The sequence below is a fragment of the Arvicola amphibius genome, chromosome 4, assembly GCF_903992535.2.
Source record: "Arvicola amphibius chromosome 4, mArvAmp1.2, whole genome shotgun sequence".
Lineage (NCBI taxonomy): Eukaryota > Metazoa > Chordata > Mammalia > Rodentia > Cricetidae > Arvicola > Arvicola amphibius.
Window position 1 is genome coordinate 87,007,255 of NC_052050.1, and position 11,118 is coordinate 87,018,372.

The 11,118-nt window shown below is 50.2% G+C and overlaps 1 pseudogene; it reads left to right on the forward strand.

The window, feature by feature from the left end:
- Nucleotides 1-1,384: 1,384 nt before the first annotated feature.
- Nucleotides 1,385-2,391, forward strand: LOC121677155 (annotated as a pseudogene).
- The last annotated feature ends 8,727 nt before the right edge of the window (nt 2,392-11,118 follow it).

The window sequence follows — 11,118 nt, forward strand, 5'->3', positions numbered from 1 at the left end:
GGAGGGGCCAATCCAGATGAAAAGAAGAGCTTTAGGATGTGGTCAGCCACCTTCTGATGCCTGCAGAGCACGCAAATCTGGAATGATTGTTCACACAGAAGGGGCAGAGTCTCAAAAATAACAGCCCGTCGCTCACCCGCCCCACCCCCTGCCCCACCCACTACCACCGCTGAACTGTTTGGGTTCACTGTAAAAAGTACAAAAGAGCCAGCGGAGGAAGGGCTCGGCAGGAAGGAATAATTGCCAGTTCTTTCCCTGGCCAAGATGCCTCACCCAGCTGGCCCCGGGGAAGAGCTAGGACCATAGGATAGGAAGCCATACCTGTGCCCATGGTGCACTCAGTTCCCATCAGGTGACCTCTTAGAACAGCCAATCACAGCCGTCATTGATGGAGCACTTTACTGTGGACGCAGTCGGTATAGCAGGTCTTCCATACCTGCATTCTGCCTCTATGGGTCTGACTGACTGTGACACAAAATCTTCAGGGAAGACCTTTCTTCCCCTTTTCTGCTCTCCCGAAGCAGTGAGGTCTAGTAACTATGTAGCATGCACATTGTATGAAGTCCATCATGGTTTACAGTACATAGAGGCATGCAGATTATATGCAGGTCCACCATTTTATTGGAAAAATGTGTATCTGCAGGGCTGGGTAAGCTCAGGATCCTGGAACCAACTCTCTGTGATGCTGAGCTGCAGCTCCATACGCAATCTCCCGATCCTCAAAAGCCTTCTAAAAGCTCCATTCCAAGCCCAGTCGAGATCACGGACATGCAGGCATACAGCGCTTTGCTCTCTGGTCTGAAGGTAATAGAGACGGGATTTTAAGAGACCTGCTTCCAGAGGCCAGGTGAGGGTCTTCGTTCTGAGTTCCCATTCTTAACTCTATTCTCTCTAACCATTGAGCCATGCTCTGCCTGTCATGAGCTGACTGGCAATCTTCTAGAAACTTTAACTAAGATTGAGCTGTGACTGAGCATCCAGGAGTGGCCAGCAGGGGTTTCAGCTGGAGGAGTGGACATACTTGCAAACAGCAAACCAAATTCTGAGGTTTTCAGAAGTTAAGCACATAGATTGGGAAGAGTTTAGGAACGATAAGATTCCAAATTCTGGACTGGCAAGATGGCCCAGTGGGTGAAGGTGCTTGCCACTGAGGCTGATGGCCTGAATCCAAGCCCCAGAGCCTATATGATGAAAATACAGAACAAACTCGTCCTAAAAGTTGTCCCCTGACCTTCACAAGGGCATCATGGCACATACCCATATGCGTACACAGACAAATAAATATGTAAGCAAATTTAAAATTTGGAGGAAAAAAGAAATTTATCTCTCTCTTTTTTTAAATCAAGATTGAACTCGTGTTGGAAGAGGTGAGTTCAGTCTCAAAATGGAGGGCCACGATCCAAAGGAACCAGAACAGTTGAAGCAGCTGTTTATTGGTGGTCTGGTCTTTGAAACCACAGATGATAGCTCAAGAGAACATGTGGAGACATGGACTTCACTTTCAGACTGTGTGGCAGTGAGATGCCCAAACAAAACGTTCCGGGGGCTTGGGTTTTGTGACCTACTCTCATGCTGAAGAGGAGGGTGATGCAATCTGTGATCGAGCACACAAGGTTGCTGGGCGTGTAGAGCAGATTCTACAGAGCCTGGTGCCCGTTTAACAGGGAAGAAAGTGTTTGTTGGTGGAATAAAAGAAGATACAGAAGAATAAAATCTGAGAGACGACTTTGAAAAGTATGGTAAGATTGAAACCATCGACGTTATGGAAGACAGGCAGAGTGGATTTGCTTTTGTAACTTTTGACGATAACGGCACAGTTGACAAAAAGTGTTATTCAGAAATACCACACTATTAGTAGGCATATCTGTGAAACAAAAAGGCCCTTTCTAAACAAGAGATGCAGCCTGCTGGAGGTTGTGGAGGCGGCTCTGCCAATGTGGAGGAAGCTTTGGAAGGGGTGGAGGTAATTTAGGTCGTGGTAGAAACTTTGGTGGAAGAGGAGGCTGTGGCGGTGGAGGTGGTGGTGGCAGAGGTAGTTATGGAGGTGGTGATGGTGGATATAATAGATTTGGAAGTGGTGGAGGCCACTCTGCTGGTGGTCCTGGTTACAGTAGCAGAGGAGGCTACGGTGGCGGTGAACCAGGATATGGAAACCAAGGTCACGGTGGATGAGGTGGGGGAGGTTAGGATGTTTACAGTGAAGAAGGAAACTTTGGTGGAGGTAACCATGGCGGTGGTGAGAACTAGAATAACTTTGGAAATTATAGTGGACAACAGCAGTCAGATTATGGAGCCAGGAAAGGGGGCAGTTTTGGTGGAAGAAGCTCAGGCAGTCCCTGTGGCTATGGATCTGGTGCTGGAAGTGGTGGATATGGTAGCAGAAGGTTTTAAAAAACCACAGAAAGGGGCTGTGGTTCTTAGCAGGAGAGAGAGCAAGGAGCTGTCAGGAAAGCTGCAGGTTACTTTGAGACAGTTGTCCTAAATGCCTCAGAGGAACTGTAAGAATCTGCCGCAGAAGGAACGATGATCCACAGTCAGAAATGCTCCTACAGCTTAGCCAGGAAACCCTCCTTGTTCAGGTTGGTCATAGCCACAGGTTGATGACAAGGGCAGCTATTGATTAATGCAATGTAGTGTCAATTAGATGTAATTCCTGAGGTCTTTTATCTGCTGGAGCTTTGTCTTTTTCTTTTCTTTACATCAGGTATATTGCCCTGCAAATTGTAGTTAGTGGTCCCAGGAATAAGAAATTAAGGAATTTTTAACTTTAAAAAAAATCAAAATGTTTCTGCTAATAAATTAAACTGGCTTAAGAGCCCAAGCATCTGTCGTAGAAAACGGATCTTGGAAAGGATGAGCTTCAGGTTTTATCCATCTGAACTTTTAGTGATGGCTCAAGGACTTGGGGATCTTTTGGTCTTCCTCTCCCCAGTCCACAGTGTCTGCTCCATCCCGAGAAAGTGCTTTCATAGCTTCAGAATGTCTGCAGCCATCCTGATGAGCATACCCCTCAACATGTTCATGTTAAGAGAAACCCACCTCCTGGGACACTCAGAAGCAGGTAGAACGCTTGCTTCCTCAGAAGACCCACCCTGACTGCTGGTGTCATCCCAGCCCCACAGAGACTGCAGAGGAGCAGTTGGGGTCTTGGTCTCTCATCTCACTTCCGGATCTTGCAGAGGTTGCTGGTGGCATCGACAGTGGCCCTGCACAGCCCTGAATAGTTTTCTAATCAGCAGCTATTATCATGGAATCACCCAAAGGGATTGATTGTGGAGCTGCACGGGACACTCATGGATTCTCTAAAAATCAGAGAGGCACCAAGGAGCCCAAAGCTGTACACGGGGTGGGTGGTGCCTGTGACTGGAAGACACCTTTGGACAGCAGTGCCACAAAGTCCTGGGAGATGTGGCCTCCGTTAGTTTTCCTGAGTCTCCTGAAGCACTTGTTTTTCTACCTGAGACACAAGCCTCTCCCAGACACAGGTGTCCCCTCTGTCCCTCTGGCTCCTTGCAGTGGGTAAGAGACCCTCCCCCCTCCTCTGTGGCACAACCTATTCCAGATGGCCAATTATCTCTCTCCCGCTTGGGAGAGGCTCAGACACCAATCAAGTCAATTGACTCAGTAGCTGGCACTGGAAGAAAGGATGTTAGCTTAAGTAACCCAGTTTCCAGTCTGGCTCCGACCATTACAACAACCCCATTTCTTCTTTCTTAACCCTAAGTCTCTGAGCCTCCACCCAGATAGTGTTGGTTCATAAAATGCAAAGACCAGAAAATGGCCACCCTCACCAAGCCAGAGACATGTTTTCTGCTGTTGCGATGTGACACCACGAGCCAAAATGACTTAATAAAGAAACAGTTCATTTGGGTTTCTGGCTCTATGAGGATAGTGTCCATAAGGAGAGGGGAGGCATGGTAGCAGGGGCAGTAACTGGAGGCTGTCTGATCACACTTTATCCACACACAGGAAGCAGAGACAAACAGGAAGTGGGGCACGTATGAAGACCCTGCAAACCCAGCCCCAGTGATACACTTCCTCCAGCAAGGCTGAGCCTCCTAAACATCCCATAACCTCCCACAAAGGGCACCACCAGCTGGGGCTACATGAGCCTATAGGGGATAGTTCTCATTCAAACCACCATGCCAGGCAATAGGCAAAGAGAATCCTTAATGAGGCATTGGTGGCTCATTAAAAAGCCACCAATCATCTAAAAGACCCAGACACTCGCCTCTGATACCTTGGCTCCTGGCTGAGACCCATTCTGTAGGCTGCCCTTGACCGAGACTCCCATCTGGAACAAGCTTGATTTAGACTTTTCTGAGCTTTCTTCTTGACTAAGTCTGTCATTGCTGTATATGGTAACAGTAAGAATTTCAGTTAGTTGACTTAGCAAGAGTTACCTGCCCTGAGTGTCTGCTTACCTCACGTTTCTGATGTCCAAGCCCTCGGCCTGCCGATCAAGCAAGAACTATCCCATCTGAGCCGGGCGGTGGTGGCGCACGCCTTTAATCACAGCACTCGGGAGGCAGAGGCAGGCGGATCTCTGTGAGTTCGAGACCAGCCTGGTCTACAAGAGCTAGTTCCAGGATAGGCTTCAAAGCTACAGAGAAACCCTGTCTCGAAAAACAAAAAAAAAAAAAAAAAAAAAAAAAAAAAAAAAAGAACTATCCCATCCTCCACATGTCCTCTGAGTAAGTCTCCACCTACCACTCTCCCCGTGTAGACTGGTTGTAAATTCCCACTGTCTTAGTTAAGGGTCCTATTGCTGTCATAAAACACCATGGCTAAAAACAACTTAGAGTTTATTTCATATTACACTTCCAGGTCACATTCTGCCACTAAGGGAAGTCGGGAAAGAAATGCAAGGCAGGGACCTGGAGGCAGGAACTGAAGGAGAAGCCTTGGAGGAACACTGCTTACTGGTTTACTCCTCTTGGGTTGCTCAGCCTGCTTTCTTAGACAACTCAGAATCACCTGCCCTGGGATGGTACTGCTTTCCCACCTCCAGAGTTGGTTCTCTCACATCAACCCCCAATAAAGAAAATGTACTACAGTCTTGCCTACAGGGGATCTGATGGAATCATTTTGTCTTCTGAGGCTCCTTTTCAATGTAACAGGGAAAAAAAAAACCAACCAGGATACAAGCTGTCCCCACAATTTTCAGAATCGAGGCAATGTCTCTGCCTTATTATAAGTCTTAAACCTGGTCTTCCTTCTTCTTGGCAAATGTCACAATGATGCAAAGGACAAGTGGCTGATGCAGAGACATCAGACTTCCAACTTCCAACTAAACCATCTGTGGAGGGCACGCCTAGAGGCCACCACAGAACTATCACCTGGTGCTCGGCCATGTTATTACCACTATCCAGGTCTCACGCTCTCTGTCCTGTTCTCTTTCTAGACAGCTGCTGTTCCCAAGAGCTCTCCCCGTGAGTCCCATCTGCCTCACCGTCTCTCCCCTAGGCACCCAGGCTGAGAAGGTGGGTGGAGGAAGACTCTACCGTGGGAGGTTAAAGCTAAGCACTGCTGGGTAATTGGATCACTTGTGACAAGTGGGGTGTATTGGTCATGGCAAGGCAGGAAGACTGCGCTGCTGTGCCCCAGTCCTTTACCAGTCCTGTGGGATAGCGGCTGGATAGGGAACGCACTAGTGGGTACATTGCTGTAGACTTTTGAGAAGTTTGGGACAACAGAACAGGATGGCTGTCGTGGAGACAATTACGGATGCTTTTGAGAATGGCCATGAAAGGCTGAGAGTGACAATCGCCCATCCTCTGTGGCAAAGCAGAGTCTCATAGAGAAACATCAGAAGTTGAGGGTTGAACCCAAAGCTTCCTCTGGTGAGGTGAAACTCACAAACAAGCAGAATTGTCAAGTCAAGGACCTGACTATAGGGATCAGAATCTTGAGTCTTGGATTGAAAACTTCTAGATTCAACAGCTGAAATCCCCAGAATCCCAAGGCCCACAGAAGTGGCTCATACCTCCATGTTGGAGATATCCGTTCGGCTCTTCCACACAGGACAACACATCACCCGAGATCATGTCCTCATGATCCTCTTAGCCACTGCATCCTCACAACCCTAAGCAGAAGAGGGCCAGGCCTGCTCAGGGTAAAAAGAGACCCTGCCACGAAAGATCTGAAGGACTTGGGCAATGTCAACCAGCAGCAGAAGGAATCATGTGCTGGATACAGTTTATCTATGTGGCAGCACTTTCTTATGATACAGGATTTAACACCCTGGCAAGGACCCCAGGCAATGGGCACTCAATATACTGCCTGCTGGGTTTGGAATGGCTGCCATTTAGTGATGAAGGAATGGCATACAGATGGTGGAAGAGGGACCAATGGACTCAGATGTGAGCAAGCTGAAGCAGGCATGCACTCCCACTGTCCACAGAGGGGCTCAGAACGTACTCCATTTAACCATGCAGCAATGTCTCAGAGAGGAACAGAAGCATCAGTGATGTCTCTTGGGGACTGCTAGACACTTCTCTGACCTTTAGCATCAACACAGACAGAGCAGAGGCGAGGGGAGCCAAGAGGGAATGAAGGCTCCTAGTTGCACCCATCCCTCGGTCAAGATATTAAAATAGTATCATATCCTGAGGACGACGCAGAGATTAGTTGTAATGCCTGCGTTACTCTCTACGGTACCGTTCGCGCTACCGTACCATTCACGCTACTGTACCATTTGCCAGCGGGGCAAGGGCCTGGAGATTAAAGGAACACACAAGAGACGTGGGTCATCCGTGAGGAGAGAATGCCCTTTATTCAAGCTTAGGAAAAACCTTATATACCTAGCTGCTGCACAATGGAAATCCCCCCAGGCAGGTGGAAAATTACCAGGCCCAAGAGTAAACAAAACCCCTAAACTAACCACCAGTGGGGGCAGAGGGAGCACAGGCACAAACAGGATGTTTAGCCGGAAATTGCAACAAGATGTTTGGCCAGAAACTGTCCTCAAGATGAACCCCGGGAGGAGGGGTGGACCGGTGGGCCCTACAATTAGTGATGCCCTCAAAGAGGTTAAAGAGCAGGAATGGTCCTGTCATGTCTTGTGCAGTTCACCCTCTGGACTCCAGGAGAACATGGTAGCGTCTAAAGATGCTAGAGCAGCCACAGCACAAGACTAACAGAGATGATGCTAAGGTGGAGCCCCAGGGAGAGGGAAGTGTTGGCCATGGTCTTCACCCCCTAGACTGGCTGCGGTGGAGGTGGAGGACTGGTGCTTTCGTTCTCTCATCAGCTTAAACAGGCCCAGCAAACTCTTCAGTAACTAGTCCCAGTGGTATACCACCAAAGCACACAGATCTGAATTACCATCGGCCATCACCCCCAGGCCTGGGAACACTGTCTGCAAGTGGCTCTGACTCCCTCTAACGGCCTCCTGCCACTGGGTCATGGTGGGTACTCAAAGCCTCCCAACTCGCTCCTCAGTCCAGAACAACTCTACATGGCCGTTCTGCTTCAGAACTCTGGGGAGGACAACCTAAGACCTCCGTCAAAACTTTAGTGGGGACCCATTTTCTTTCGGCCCTTACATCTTCATCCTTGAGAGCCAGCACCTCAACCCCAAACTGACGCTCATCTGGAAAAGAGATCGAGCCCTCAACAGAGTTGTCCTGTGGGTGAGTGTGCCCACACTTAGCAAGCAGCCCTAGAACAGAGGCAAACACGGTCACGTGTGCTCATTCATAGCACCAGCCCTTGGGTCCTTCTACTTCCTTTGAAACCCCTGCCAGACAAAAGCTGAGCTGTGTTCATGCTAGAGTCTGTCCGGGGAACACAGTAAATGCTCAATAAAACTCCAGATTGTCTGGAAGGCAAGGTTTCCTTAAAGGCTCATGTGCTCATCAGGAGGGTGTGCAGTCAGCCTGGGATTTCCCGCCTCCACACGGCAGAGACGTGGATATACCTGCATCCTTGCAGACTGCCCGGTCCCAGAGGGCTCATCGCCTGCTCTGGCTTCTGCGCACTTGGTGGCCACCTGAAACAACAAACACTCCGCACCAGCACCCAGTGAACAGGGTGCTCTGACCGGTGCCGCTAGTTCCCTGTCACCCAGCAGGCTAACTGGCATCATCCATTCTTCCAAGCTTCAGTGAGGGTAGCGAAAGCACCCTTGACTGACCTGGGTGCATTTGGGACCCTCCCTTAACCTCTTCCAAAGGAAGCCAGCCATCCTTCCAGAACAAAACTGCCCAGAGCAGAACAAGGGACCATGACAGTATCCCAGCACAGCCAGAGCTTCAGAGCGGCATGGAGCCAAGCTCCAAATCCTGCCCCTGCCCCTGTGTGGCCCTGATCCACCATCCGACCAGACCCCCCTCAGAGCATCAGTTTCCACAGAGGCAAAATGGAGTGCCGACCGGCTCAGTGCCCACCGGCTCCCCGGGAGGACAAAAGAGAGTGTGTGCCTGGCACACAGAGGCTGCTGGTGAGGCCGCTTACCACAATGAGATTAGCTTCCACACAACTAGCCAGAGCCAGCCAATATCTTATCCAACTTTCAGTCGAGTATTCAAAGGCTTCAGCTCCCGGGGCTTCTGTCTTATGGCTGACCTCATTCAAAATGGGTCACAAGCGGGGAGAGACAATACTTTTACTAAAACCAAAAACGGTGGGAGGTGTGTTCTCTGACCCCGGACCTGAGAGTCTGTTGTGACCACTGGGTTGTTCTGAGATATATATATATATATATATATATATATATATATATATATATATATGTACACACACACACACACATATATATGTATATGTATATGTATCTTGACAGGAGAGAGGAGGGTGGGGTGGAGGCGGATCCTGAGAAGTCACTCAGATTCAGTGATGGCCGCCACAGGTCCCCTGAGTCTAACCCAGGCCTATAACTCAGAGGCTCCATCAGCAAGATGGCCTGAACTGCTTCCAGAGAGCGGAGCACAGTGGAGGCGTGGCTTTCTAAATCACTTAGGAACGGTTTGTTCCCAAGTAACACAAAACTAGGGAATTAAGAGAACTCAAAGGCTCCTGCAGCTGAGAACTCCAGAGACTTCTGGGGAGGGTTGAGCAAGGCTTAGCCAGTGGCTCAGTTGAGTCTCCAAGAGCCTTTCTTTCTAGGTCTCCCCTCTGCCTCCTGTGCACTTCTGCCTCTCCTCTTGGCCACAAAATGGCTGCCAGTAGCAACAACCACCTCCTGATCCAGTAGAGGAACAGCTCCTCCAAGCGAACTCCTGCAAAAGAACAACCACCAGAGAGCTCTCACCTCTGAACTTCCCAGAAAACAGAACACACTGACCAGTGACTGCGGCCAGAGCGCTGAGCTGGGAGCACCAGCTCAGACCAGCAAACCTCGGCCTCCTGGAGGAGGACTTGGGTCAGCTTCCTCCTTGAAGCACCGGGGTTCCATGACAGGTGGTATGCAAATGAGAATAAAAACCCGGGTGCAGATCCTAAGACCCAAGCGTAGGCTGGTGCTCTCTAGATCGCCACCCCAACAGTGTCCACCCCCCCCCCCCGCCTGTTATCCACGCTCCTGAAGGCTCTCGAGGAAACCTGACTCATCCTCTTTGCTCTGCACAGATGCGGCTCCCTGATGGACAGATGTTCAGGGAAAGGAACCTGGGGCCTCTGAGTTCTCAATGCCCACTGTTTCCACACCATCCCATGGAGCAGTGAGATGGGCCTTTGTGATTTTAACAGGAAGGGGCTGTCTGGAGGCAGAGGAGGTCAAAAACCCCATATTGGGCCTCCTTTTTAACCGTGAGGCTTATACTCCTGCCCCAGCCCCACCTCAGAACATTTCTCCCGTATCCGCCCACTCCTCTGAGCAGGTTAGTCTGCCTGTGTCCTTTGCAAAGCCAAATCCTTCCAGCCTCTGCCTCCAGGAGCTTGCTGCCTGCTTGAGAGTGACCTCGGGCCTCAGACCACCTCACGAATCTTTGCTTCCCTGGCGACCCTGCGATGCGCCTAGCTGTTGCGCCACTGTGGCCCGCCACAGGCGCTCACAATTCTGCCTCTGGGCAGCTCCATACTTGTCTCTTTACCCGAGTGATCGTGGGAGGATCGCTTTATCTCCCCCAACATGCTTGATCCTCTGTTAAAATACAAGAGCAACCCATGATTTAGAACCCAAAACACTGCCTGCTGGGCCACTGGGTCAACTGTTCTCTTTGCAGATCTCATTTATAACCAGTAATGGATGGAGCTGTCATGGCCTGCTCAGTGCAAAGTGGACAGTGCTGGGCTCTATGAAATGGGAAACAGCACACAAGGGAATTTGGCCATCCCTAAAGACAACACTCGGGCTAAGTGAGTCAGGAGGGACCCCAAGCTAGCTCCCTAGAGCACAGTAACTGACTAGCATCCCTGTAAGTGTATCTTTTAGAATCCTCTTCCTAAGCCTGTGCCTACTTTGCAAGCTGTGTACCTGGGCCTTGGGGCTGCCTGCTGTCACTGTTGTGGACAGAGGAGGTGTGCTCACCACATCCACACTCGGCACGCGGTGTCTCTTTACTGCTCCTCTGCCTCTTGCCTGTGCACACCCAACTGCTTGCCTTGATGTTCCGAGGTATAGAAAGCTGTAAGTAAAAAAGGCCCCCTCCACACACTCTCTCACCCAAAAGATGTCGGCAGCCACCCGCACAGCCTGCTGCATGCCCCATAGACAAGCACTGGGATAGACTGTACCGGCGTCCCCACCCGAGATGGTTAATAATGGCTGTCAACTTGACAGGCTCCATAGTCGCCTTGGAGACAGGTCTTCAGGCACGTATGTGAGTGATTATCTACATTAGGTGGTTCAAGTTGGGGAGACCCACCCTAACTATGAGCAGCACTGCTCCATGGGTTGGGGTCACAGACTGCATACAAACGGGAGATCGAGATGAGCATGGGGGCTCATTGCCCTCTGCTTCCTGACTGAGGAAATGGTGTGAGCAGCAGCCTTAGGCTCCCACCACTGTGCCTTCCCCACATAATGGACCATGTCTCTTCAAACTGTGACCTCAAGCCATCCCTTCCTTCCTCCAGCTTCCTGGTATTTCATCACAGCAGCACCCATGATACCGGGGTGACTGGGTCCTGCCTGTCACAGCAGCCTGCTCCCCACACAGGGAAGCTGCAGAGCGG